Source organism: Vulpes vulpes, unplaced genomic scaffold (assembly GCF_048418805.1).
Source record: "Vulpes vulpes isolate BD-2025 unplaced genomic scaffold, VulVul3 Bu000000687, whole genome shotgun sequence".
Taxonomy (NCBI): Eukaryota; Metazoa; Chordata; class Mammalia; order Carnivora; family Canidae; genus Vulpes; species Vulpes vulpes.
Window position 1 is genome coordinate 377,060 of NW_027325683.1, and position 12,463 is coordinate 389,522.

Below are 12,463 nucleotides of genomic sequence, written 5' to 3' on the forward strand. Positions count from 1 at the left end.
GGGGGGGATAGGAAAAGGGAAGGATACCAATAAGAATGTGGCCTTCAGTAAAGTCTGGTCCTGGGCAGATCCAAGAGAAACACAAGGGGCCTCAGGATCACAAAACCCACCAGAATAGGCCTGCCTTGAACCAGCCTTTGCTCAGTGAATAACTCATTGTCTACTGACTGGGGTTGAGAGGGATAACTTGCTAAGGGTCTCATCGAGGCTCCTCCCATCACTCAAATTTTGTCCCTCACCCAGAATCATGAGATTCATGAGAGTACAACCTGTGTACTCACATAGGACCCTGCACTCAGACTCCATACTTTGTTTAATCATCTAATATCCTTGTCTTCAAAATTTTAGTAATGTTGTCTTTGAACTTGTGAATTACAGTAAGGCAATGAGACATGTGAATGAGCAGAGGAATTTCATGTAATATGTGTGTTCTCCATTTCTTGCGGCCCCATTTTCATAGAGCATTTATAATGTCCTGTGAGCATGGAATTCCAGTGCATCTATCTATGACATGTGGATTCAGTGAGAATCAACTGGAACTTGCTTTGAATAAAGAAGGGCAACTATGTTATTAGGAACACAAATGACCAAGAAACCCGAACATATCATTTTTTATTCCTATTACTTCTCTGTAGCCAACTATTACTCTGAAAATGATGAAAGTAGGCGAAAGAAAGGGCCACCAGTGATTCATTTTTAGTTCTTCCTTACTCATGAAAAGGATAGAGTGTTGAAAGAATGCGAGCAAATCAAAAAGTAAAATCATTTGAGTTAGTTTTATGCTTTTCCACTTTTCTGGTAAGAATGAAATGCACATGCATATAAGAGTTATGAAATTTGAATTGGAGAATTTTGGTGTTTCTAGAAATGACTTAAATGGTCTAATATTTGCATTTAAAACTGGCATTGTACAATATAAAGATGAATGACAAAATTCATGCAAATATTTTTAAATTCTAATTTTCAGTAGCAAATAAAAATCTTTACAAGAGAAAGATCATGAAAAAAGAGAAAACTTTATAGATTAGTTCTTTTATTGACACTCTTCTGCTTTTTGAACAAAGGCTCTATATTTATGTCTTTCATTGGACTGTGCAAATTATACAGCTGGTCATGACCAAACCCGGTTTTTTAAACAAGGCTCCATTAACTGCAACATGCCTCAGAAATCACAGTAGCTAGGGAGAAAAGGTTTGGCAATTGATAAATGTCAGCAGCATCTCTTCTAGTTATCTCCTTGTCCAATGCAGATAAACCCACTTGTCTAAGTGGCTAGTCTGGATTGACTGAGATCTCTACTTTGAGGCATCAGAATAAGAATTTAAGTATTATATACACACTTTACCTTGCAGGATGCTAGAAGTGGCATTTGAAGGGAACTGGGAAATTATCAGATTTAGGCCTGTGGACTCAGTGGACCTATTGTAATATACAGTCCTGGACCAAGACTCCATTTGTCACCTAATTCCCATGCGCCAATTCTTTAACAGGCATAACACAAAGATGATGCATTTTTGTCTTTGGTGTAAATTCAGAACCTCTGTTTAAACCCTTTAATAGGCCTAGGCATTCTCTTTTCCTCAATGAATTATTACTGAATAAATGAACCTAAGTCTCTTTGGAGAACAGCTGGAAGAGTCATTACGATATAGAGTGGTCCTTCCTCGAAGGGACCTGATCTCTCCAGTAGTTATTGAATTCCAAGTGTAAAAACTTGCTTAAGTCTTGAACATGGGAATGGGATAGGAACTGTTCTATAGGGACAGGACCATAGCCTTTCCATTCTTGAAAACCTTTAATTATATATATATATATATATATATATATATATATATATATATATATATATATTAAACAATACTGTGGGCTGGCCATCTTCTAAGATAAATATGCCAAGAATAGCAAATAAAAACAAAACAATACACCAATTAAATTAGGATTCAGATAAATAATGAAAATACTTATGTATAAACATGTCCTGTGCAATATTTGGAACATACTTCTACTAAAAAAATAAGCATTGCTTAACCTGAAATTTAAATATCACTGCATGCCTTGTGTTTTATCTGACAGTGCTTCTCTAAGAAAACCATAATTTGGTGTCATTTGTTAGAGATCCCCACTAGTCATGTCACCCTGACTAACATTCAGAAATTGATGGCCATTAGAATGCTAATAACCCTCTTACTTCTGATTGTTAATTGTTAGCACCTGGCCTTTACTATTTGTGATGTTAGTAATCACAGTTATGGGTCAGAATCTCCCACCATAAGCATCAGTCTGCAGAGCCTCTCAGAGTCATTGCTGTTTCCCTTGACTTGTGCATCCTTTGCTCCCTTAAAAAAAACAAGGGCTCTTCCAAAAAACATACAGCTGGTGGGTCTCCTGATCTTATATAATTAATTGACTCTAATATACCTACTTCTCTGAGTGGCTTTGCCCCTTCCTCCATGGTCTTCCAAGTAGTTCTGGCATTTCTACTTCATATAATGCTGGCTTTTATCTATCTCCACTTTGCCTCCATGTTTCCAAGAGCCATTATAACACTGAATTAGAATTAGTTACCCTTCTCTTTGTTGCCCTGGCCAGAATGCTAAATCTTGTTTGATAGGAAATTTTCCCCATATCACAAACATATCCAGGTTAGTATTCCGCCTCTGTTCATGTAACTTCATCAGCATGCTCTCCCAAGTTTTCTGTCAATAAAACATAGCCTAGATCCATTGTTTATAATCCACCTATAATCTTACTCTCCTTTTCTTCTCTCTCAGCATTTCATAAGTTGGGTCATGCTGAAATTTTTTGAAATATATGTATTTTTTCTCTTTGGTAAACTGTACAGGAAGCTGGGGAAGATCATAACTCAGGAAACATTATCCTGTAAGTCACCTCACTGACTTGAGGCTTCTGAAAGGAAATGGGAGGTGAAGGCAGTAGTTGCTACCCTTTGACATGATGGAGTTGGCTGCATCTTGAAGCCCAGGTTTAAGGGAGTCCAGGTGCTCAGTGTTCTTAATTGCACATATCCAGATATCCCCATTTTTCTTTTTTTTTTAATACAGATTTATTTATTTATTTATTTATTTATTTATTTATTTATTTGAGACACACAGAGAGAGGCAGAGGGAGAAATAGGCTCCCTGTGGGGAACCTGACGCAGGACTTGATCCCAGGACTCCAGGATCATGCTTATGAGCCAAAGGCGACCCTCAAACACTGAAGCCACCCACATATCTATAGATATCCTCATTTCTCAATCTCAGTCCTGCTTTTTCCTATCAGGCAGAATACATTTGCTAGAGATGAGAATTCAACTTTTTCTGGAGTTTTGCTATTTCTACATAGAGTTCCTGAGCCTACTCTTTCGTGTGATCAACTCTCATTTAGAGATGACTATGCCTTCATACACTGCCATACACGGCCCTCTGATTTTCATTTTTTGCTTTAAATTGGTGACTTATCATCTGGAGTCTATAATTTTCTCTCTGTAAGCATCACTGGTGCTCAGCAACAGTCACCCAGTTTCCATGTCCTTATCATAAGTATGTTCTTGTTATTTTCAAATACCAGAGTTATTGTTGTTGCGTGAACAAGTGCACCTCCCTCCACCTCTATCCTTTCTCAGTTCACCAAAAGTAAATTCTTAATGACAAACTGCTATAGAATGATGAGAACAATTAGTATTCTACTTACCTTAAGTGACAGAGTGCTCACTGCCAGGTAGCTAGATGATGAGGCATCCCTGAAATCAAATCCTTGGTGTCTTCCCAGGACCACTTGTGATACTAACACTCTAGGGTTTGGCACCACACAAGTGAAACCAGGGAAGAGACAGGGATTCAGGTACATGATATTACTTAAGGAAATTCTTATCAGAAAAATGAGAAAAGCAAAATAGGGAAAGGGAAGCAGTTGAGCAAGAGTATAGTCTCACATAAATTCTAGCCTTGATCTGATTCATGAACATGCTTTGGAGCATAAATCAAATTCATCCTCCTGAGGCAAGGCAAATAGACCATAGTGCCCCAATATCAGTAAGTCACTGACTGCACTGGAGTGCAGAGTGAAACGTGTCCCAATTGTAAGCTGTTAACACAGCCCCCATAGCTAGGTTGATGGGCCTACCAGCCAATAAAGTGGATATGGGCAGGGGACACTAGCAACACCTACTACAATTGCTTTATGTAGTCAGTTATAAATACATTGAGACTTTAAACAGTATTGTGAATCATCCTAACACATTAAAATATGCTTACTATGCCCCCTTTTGCATAATGCAAGTTCTCTCTATAAATCATCTTTTATCTCAGGGCCAATTCTGTTTATCATACTATCTAAATTGCTCAAAACATTGTTTTTTTACCTACTAGTATTATGAACCTAAGAAATGTAGATTAATAATATACGACTGATTCCCTTATTTAAGAGGACAGAGTCTGGCCCTAATTAGGTTCTATCTCATTTAATATTTATCCTGGGGTCTATTTAGACTCACATATTGTGTTTTATGATTTGGATAAATTATTATTCATTTTTATTTTTCTTTCTTTTTTTTAAAAAAGATTTTATTTACCTATTTATTCATGAGAGACAGAGAGAGAGAGAGAGAGAGAGAGAGAGAAGCAGAGACATAGGCAGAGAGAGAAGCAGTCTCCTCACAGGGAGCCCCATGTGGGACTCTGTCCCCAAACTGGGATCACGCCCTGAGGTAAAGGCAGACGTCAACCGCTGAGCCACCCAGGCATCCCCATTTTTATTTTTCTGCAGTTCAGTGGCAAATTTCTTATTGGCTATCATTCTGACCACTGCTTACTATTCCTCATCTATAGATTATCCTTACATATATAATCTAATATACATATATATGTATTTATATTAAATATCTATCTCTCAAGGTTAGGCATCACACAAGTGAAGCTATATTATATATCATATATATATATATATAATATATATAATATATATTTTAATTACTTTCTCCAGTATATATATATAATATATATTATATATATATTATAATTACTTTCCCCAACTCTAAAGTAAATCATAAAGCCTATGCCAAAGTAAATCACAAAGCCTATGCCAACCCTTTCTAACGAAGAGGGGCAAAAGGGCTGTAGAATAGGTAAAACAAACATTTTTATACCTTGTTCTTCATAAATCACTATTCTTCTGGGAAGTAGGCTATTGTATGTCTGAATTATCTTCATTACAGAAGCACAATTGTGTGTATATTGTGCTAGACACCCCAGGTTTTTAGGATCCAGACTAACTGCTACGATTTACATATTAAACTGAGAGATAGTGTCCATGAAGGAAATATTTTAAATGACAAATAGTAATAGTAATAATGTAAAAAGGAAATATAAGATAGCTGATTTACTTTTGTTTCGGTTTAATCTTGGTCCCCCTTTAATAATTATCTTCATTGATCTATTTCTTTGTAATGCATTTTATCCAAATCAGTAATAATCTTACTTAGCATGGTTGCCTATAATAAAAAGGAAATCCAGTGTTACTTAATGTTATTTAAATGGTACAATATTACACATTACTGATAAAGATTGCACTTAAATTGTATATTCAGTTTGGTATCTATTTACCCAAATAATTTGTCTTTTTATGTTGAAAATACAAAACTGCCTGAAACATTGATTTCTTCATCTATTTTGTATTGTTGATTCACTTTCTCTGTTCTTTATCTTTCTAATTGTGCATTTAATGCCACATCATAGCTATGAAAATAGCCATTAGAAGATAAACTATGAAGAATAAATGTCTTCTGTGCCCAACCATCTGAGATATTTGAGCATTTATCAAAACCATACCTGTGCATATTAACTGTAATGAAATCCCCAAGATCCTAAATACCTCCAAGAATATAAAAAGCTATTTTGGCCCAAAAGAACAGGCAAAATGGAGAGATTACTTTCTCATAATCTCTGTTATGCTGATAAAATAAAATACCAAACTTGAGTAAGGTAAGTCAAACAAATTCTATTTATTGTTTTAGCAAATGAAAATATCTCCATAATACTGAGAATTTTTAAATAAAGATGTAGTTCAGATCAACCATATGATTTTAAGAAGTAATATTACTAGGGCAACTAGGTAGTTTATTCCAGAGAATGCATTAATTGTGATTCAGCACTATTAGACAATTTCCTTCATATACTCTAAGAATCACTAAAAATGAAAGGAGATAATATTTTAAATTTCCTACCTAGTCTAAGAGAATCTTTTATATCCTACCTTAGGCTATTAGGTATTTTACCCACTGTTTAATGAAAAAGAGGATAAGTATGAACATAACTGAAAGGTGGGAGATATATGATAAATATAATAATTTGGGTTTAAAAAAGAAAACTTTAGATAAAGTAACCATTATTAATTTTATTGTCCCTGTAGAGGGACATAAAAGCCATTATGGACTGATTACAAAATGGGATACTGATCAAGGGAACAGGAGCAATATGAAATTAAGAGATGATAAGCCTTTTCTCAAATAACCACCATTTACCATCACCAACACAGAACCATAGGGAAGATAAATCAGTGCTCAGTTATCATCCAATTGGTACCACTAGTTAAATGCAGTCAGCACATGTCCAGTTGAGTGGCAAGCAAGGTCAGGAATGAATAAGTTTTTGTGGCTCATGTTTAACAGTGTTGTTGCCCCATCCCCCCTTGTTAAAGAACAGTGTATGAATACGTTGTCAGGGCCTCCCCCAGCAACTTGAAGGGACTTGGCTGGTGAGCCTCCATGAAGGTTCATTAACCTTTAAGTAAATTAAATTCATTAGCTTAAGTTCATTAACTTTATGGTAAATCTATCTCTGGGCCAGAGTGAAAATCATCTCTTCCCCCCAGACTTTGCTCAGTTTCCACCCCCACATTTCACTCCTATCAAGGACCTAGGGCCCACATAAATCTTTTCTTTCAATCTATGAGTGAAAAGGGGACCAAATGGTACCAAAGAACAGAGATGGTGGTGAGAAGGTAGCTGGACCTACTCCTATTCTAACTATAGTCAGGTAATGTTGAAATGCACCATCTTGGTTTTAAGCAGTGTTTTCTGTGTCCATAGAAAAATTAGGCAATAAAGTCAGAGAAAGAAAAAGTAAATAAACCATTTAATTATATTTGTGAATTGTAGTGATATTTGTTATCTTGTAAACTAAAAAAAGAAATGCAAAAGGACTTCTCTTTCTTAAATATTTGCAATTGTACTAAGAATTTGTTATGCTATTGTGTTCTAAGTAGAATGAACTACAGGAATCATTAATTGGTCAAAGTAATCAAAGCAGCAAAGAACTGCAGGGCTGGATATACCTTAGAGATTGACACAACCCACTCTTGAATTGTCTAGTTGAGGAAACGTGCAGTCTGGAGAGGTTTAGTGACAGAATAAAGGTTTCATAGCCAGAGAGTAGGACATCAGAATTAGAGCTGAGGTAATAACACCAAGACAATCACCTGTGTAGGTAGATTATAAGATACAAATTTTAATTGAAGATGCCTTTTGTAGGATTCCTGAACTCTCTCCTTTCTCAACTTCTAAAAAAATAAAAGTACAAAAACAGAAGTTGACTCTAGGAAAAGACAGAATGATAAATTTAAAGAAGACCTGAATTAGAGTCTTGGCTCTAGTGACAACAAAAAGATAGACATGTTGCAGGCTCTAAGCTTTAATTCTCTTACTTGTACAATCAAAGTAAAATATTTTCTCTGTAGGTTCCTGACAGCTCTTTTACGAATCAAATGAAATAGTTGGGAAAATATTTTGTAAACTACAAATCCAGTTCTTCAATTATAAAAAAAGTTATGAGAAATAATATACTGAGACTGTGCAGTTATACTATTCAGGCATCATCATTTTGGATTTTATTTGCTTAACTCAAGTACTGTGATCTTTTATTATATAAAAACAAACAATAAGAAAACACAACTGGATTAAAAGAAAAACAACCTGCCAACCCGTGCTTCAGATTATATTTCTCTTCTCTTTTACACAGTCATCCTTCTAAAAAAGTTGATGTATATTCACTGTCTCCACTTACCCACTTACCATGTACACAACTCACTTCAATCTAGTTGCATTCCCTGTAATTGCCCATTGTCACCAGTTCTTACTGATAACCCATTGATAATCATCAGTCATTATTTCTGGCCTCCCTTTTAATTACTTTCTTTTCTGAGAACATTTTCTTTCTTTCTGGTCACTACTACACTGCATTTTTATTTTATTTTTTATTTTTTAAAAGATTTTATTTATTTATTCATTCATGAGAGCCACAGAGAGAGAGAGACAGAGACAGAGACACAGGCAGAGGGAGAAGCAGGCCCCATGCAGGAAGCCTGACATGGGACTCCATCCCAGAGCCCCAGGATCACGCCCTGGGCTGAAGGCGGCTCCAAACTGCTGAGCCACCCGGGCTGCCCATATTTTTAAAATATATATTTCAAATACTGTATGATTCATGAACACTGGGTATTGTATGTAAGTGAGGAATCACTAAATTCTACTTTGAAACTAATATTACAGTATACGTTAACTCACTGGAATTTAAATAATCTGAAACAACAACAACAACAACAAAAATAAATAAATAATACTATACCGTTCAAGTTTCTATTTTATCCTCTTTTTCTTTTTCTAACTGGTCATGCTTTCTATGCTCTTAACCTCCTATGTTGTTTCAAGTGTATGCTGTTGTCTCTCAAACTTGGATCCCCATCCCAGAACTGATTATATGATGAAACATGTTGTATATGTTATATCTTGAATATCTTTACTTGAATCTGCTATTGGCATCTGAGACTCAGTATTTCAAAAAATAAATGCTTCATCTCAATCTCAAACTTTTGATATTCTAGTCCCTGTCTTGAAGAATGACATATTTCCACCTAACTGCCAAAGAGAAATTTCCATTACTCCTTCCTCTTCAATTTTTTTTTCATATCCATTCAACCACAAATTCTATGGATTTTACATAATTCCATAGGATTTTATTTCTAATGGTTTCTCTCTTATCTACACTGCAACTATCTTTAGTACACACTGAATTATTTGTTACCTGGTAATTTTAACTGCTTTCTTACTCTTTGCTACATCTCCTGTCTTACCCCTCCTCTAATCAGTTTTCCATGCCTCAAGCTGAATTATATTTCAAACAAGAAAGCCTGATAATACTTTCTCCAAATCCAAAGTTTATCAATGATTTCTCATGCCTTTATGTGTAATTTTAAACTTCATAATATGCCTGCAAGATTCCTCATCAACTGGCTTCTGATAATCTTCAGCAATAGCAAATTTTTCACATCCATGAAAGTACATATTAACCTTAACCCTAAACATTAATTTTCCTGAAACACCCTTCTTAAATCCTTTTGGCCCATGCCTATTTCCAGCTGACTAATTTCAATCTTTACTCAATTTAGACATCCACTAAAAATAATTCCTTTTCTGATGTTTGAAATCTTTTTCAAAAGAGCAAACTGTACTTTCCTCACTAGCACACATCTCACATTGTCTTTATTTGCCTGTGTGATTGTCTCTATCCACTATTAGAATGCTGGCAGGATGTGCATCCGTCTCATTTACCATTTCTTGGAACCAGTTCTAGGAAGTAGATGGTAATCAATAAACATTTGTGGAACAGAAAAGGAATCTATGAGGACAAAAGAGTACTATCAAATTTCTAAGGTTATTAACAAAACAGAGGAGAACTGAAAAAGAATGATTATCATAGATCCAAACAGAGAGTTGTGTCTGATTTAAACAAATTTTTTTGTTTCAATTGAAATTTATGTAGAACCAATCTAAATTAAGTTTAATGTTGATCATGAACCTTTGGAATTATAGGTAACATAATAACGTGCACTGATTTCTAACTATTTGCTCCTTCTCAGAATCCATGGAAATAATCGATAAAAAAATTTTAAAAAGAGAGAATTCTTTTATGTTAGAAGTTAGCTAAAATTATACAGGCCATGTTGAAGTAAATCGTTGCAGGGACTGCTGCTGCATTGAAACTCTTATAACCTGAGAAGAATGAATATTGGTACAAATGTCAAATCCATAAAAATGTTCACTCTTTTTGGCATAGTCATTCCAAATCTAAGAAGATATATTAAGAATATTATGAGAGTCATATGCAAAGATTTACATATTAAGACATTCTGTCTTACATAAGGTTCCTTTGAAGCCAACCCTATATCTGAGAATTCACCTGCAAGTGATTTATTGCGAAAGTGTTCCCCAGAGAAACCAGGAAGGAAGTGGATTCATAGGACAGGAAAGGGGAAAGAAATCGATTGCAAGGCAAGATTTCAGGCCACACACAAACTTTAATCCCACAAAGTTTTTCTACACCAGAATCTAGAGTATAAAGATTGCCTCGACTGTATGGAAAGGAATTGAGCACTTATCCTCTAGCACTCTGTACTGTATGAAAGTATGATCTACTAGACCCATTCTCTTTTCTGACTGCAGGCAAATATCTCTGATATTATATGGCAGCTCTCAAAAAATTTTATACTCATGGACCATTAGAAGCAAAGGAAGAAAAGTTTTGGAAGAGAGCAATGGGCATACCAAATGATAAATATATCTGTGGAGATCTAAGTGGAATATGAATTGATGAACATAAACATTTTTAATTAGAGTGAAATGGAAAAATATGCATGAATAGCAATGAATTTGTAGTTTTTAAAAACAGTTATGTGATGAATTTCTAAGCAGTCTTTTAAATCTTATTTCTGCTTTTAATATCTAATGAAATGAAATGCTTATTTAACTTTATGACATGGGAAGAGAAAGAAATTACAAAGAAAAACTTCTGGGACACCTGGGTGGCTCAGTGGTTGAGCATCTGCCTTCGGTTCAGGTCGTGATCCCGGGGTCCTGGGATCGAGTCCTGCATTGGGCTCCCTGCATGGAGCCTGCATCTCCCTTTGTCTGTGTCTCTGCCTCTCTCACTGTGTCTTTCATGAATAAATAAATAAAATGTTTTTAAAAAATAAAGAAAAACTTCATATACAGTATTGTTTCCAGATGTTCAAACTACAACATATATATGTGTATATGTATTTGTGTATTATATTATAAATGGTGTAGAACAAATACACAGTCTCTATTTCACAAAAAAGTGCATTTTAAAGTACAAAATTTAAAGAAACCTCCAAAATCAGAAAATAAAAATACAAGATAAATTATGGCTTTTATAATAAAATAATGCATAACTCTACCTATATGAGGAACTTGTTCGGTTCAAATAGAGTAAAAAGAAAGTTGGATAGCAAACACTAACCTGTATAGACTTTAGAGCCAAATGATCTTGGTTCAAATGACTGTTCTGCAGCCATAGTTAACTTTTGTCCTTGAGCAAGTTACTTCACTTCTGTAAGTCTCAGCTTTCTAATCTGTAAAATAGGAGAAATATAGTAGTACTTATTTCAGGATATTGTTGTGAGAATTAAATAAGATTCACAGGAAAATTACTTTGAACTGTGGTTGGCAGAGAGATGATAGTAATTATTCACTCAATATATGATAGAAATTGTTATTAATACATAAATAATGTATAGGACTTTACTATATATCCAATCATAAGAAAAAAAAATTCTTTCACAGACAAGTTGTCAAAAAGCAGACAAAAGTAACCTTATTAAGGTTGACTATTTTTTGGTAATAATTAAAAAAAAACCCACAGAATTCTTGCCTCTGATCAATGCTAATATAGAAAGATTGTCTCAAAATAATGTTTTGTTGAAAGAAAGGTCTTTAAAAGAAATGTGAAAGGAGAACATTTATGAAGATGGGAAGTGTGGCAATTTAATGTTCTTAGGTAAAAGGTCAAGTATTTGATTGGGAACAACAGTTGTAAAAATCTATGGCCAGAAAGATAGAAAAATGCTCATAGAAAAAAACAAATAATGCCATCGAAAAATTGTCTAGCAAGAAATTCTGACCCAAATGACCTAGGTTTACCATTAAGTAAAGGTGTTCATTGGGTAATCAATGGGTGACTCACTGAGGAAAAAGAACGTTTCAATTTTAAATTCACCTGTGTCCCCCACACTTTTGTTTTTAAAGATTTAATTTACTTATTCATGAGAGACACAAAGAGGCAGAGACACAGAGAGGGAGAAGCAGGCTCCCTATGGGGAGCCCAATATAGGACTTCACCCTGAGCCAAAGGCAGACACTCAACCACTGAGCCACCCAGGCTTCCCTCCCCGAAACTTTTGAATACTTGCTAATTGATACTTTTTGTAGATGGTTTATTAATTCCTTGTGCATTTTATTTTCCCTGTCCTAATTTGTTCTGTAGTCCAGATTGGATCTCAAAGCAAATATTCCTGTTTTTTCCTTTGATTTATGTAATAAAATTACACAACCTTTCTATCTTATTCTGGTTAAATAGAATACAGCAAGTATATTTAAAGTGAGCCTCCTACC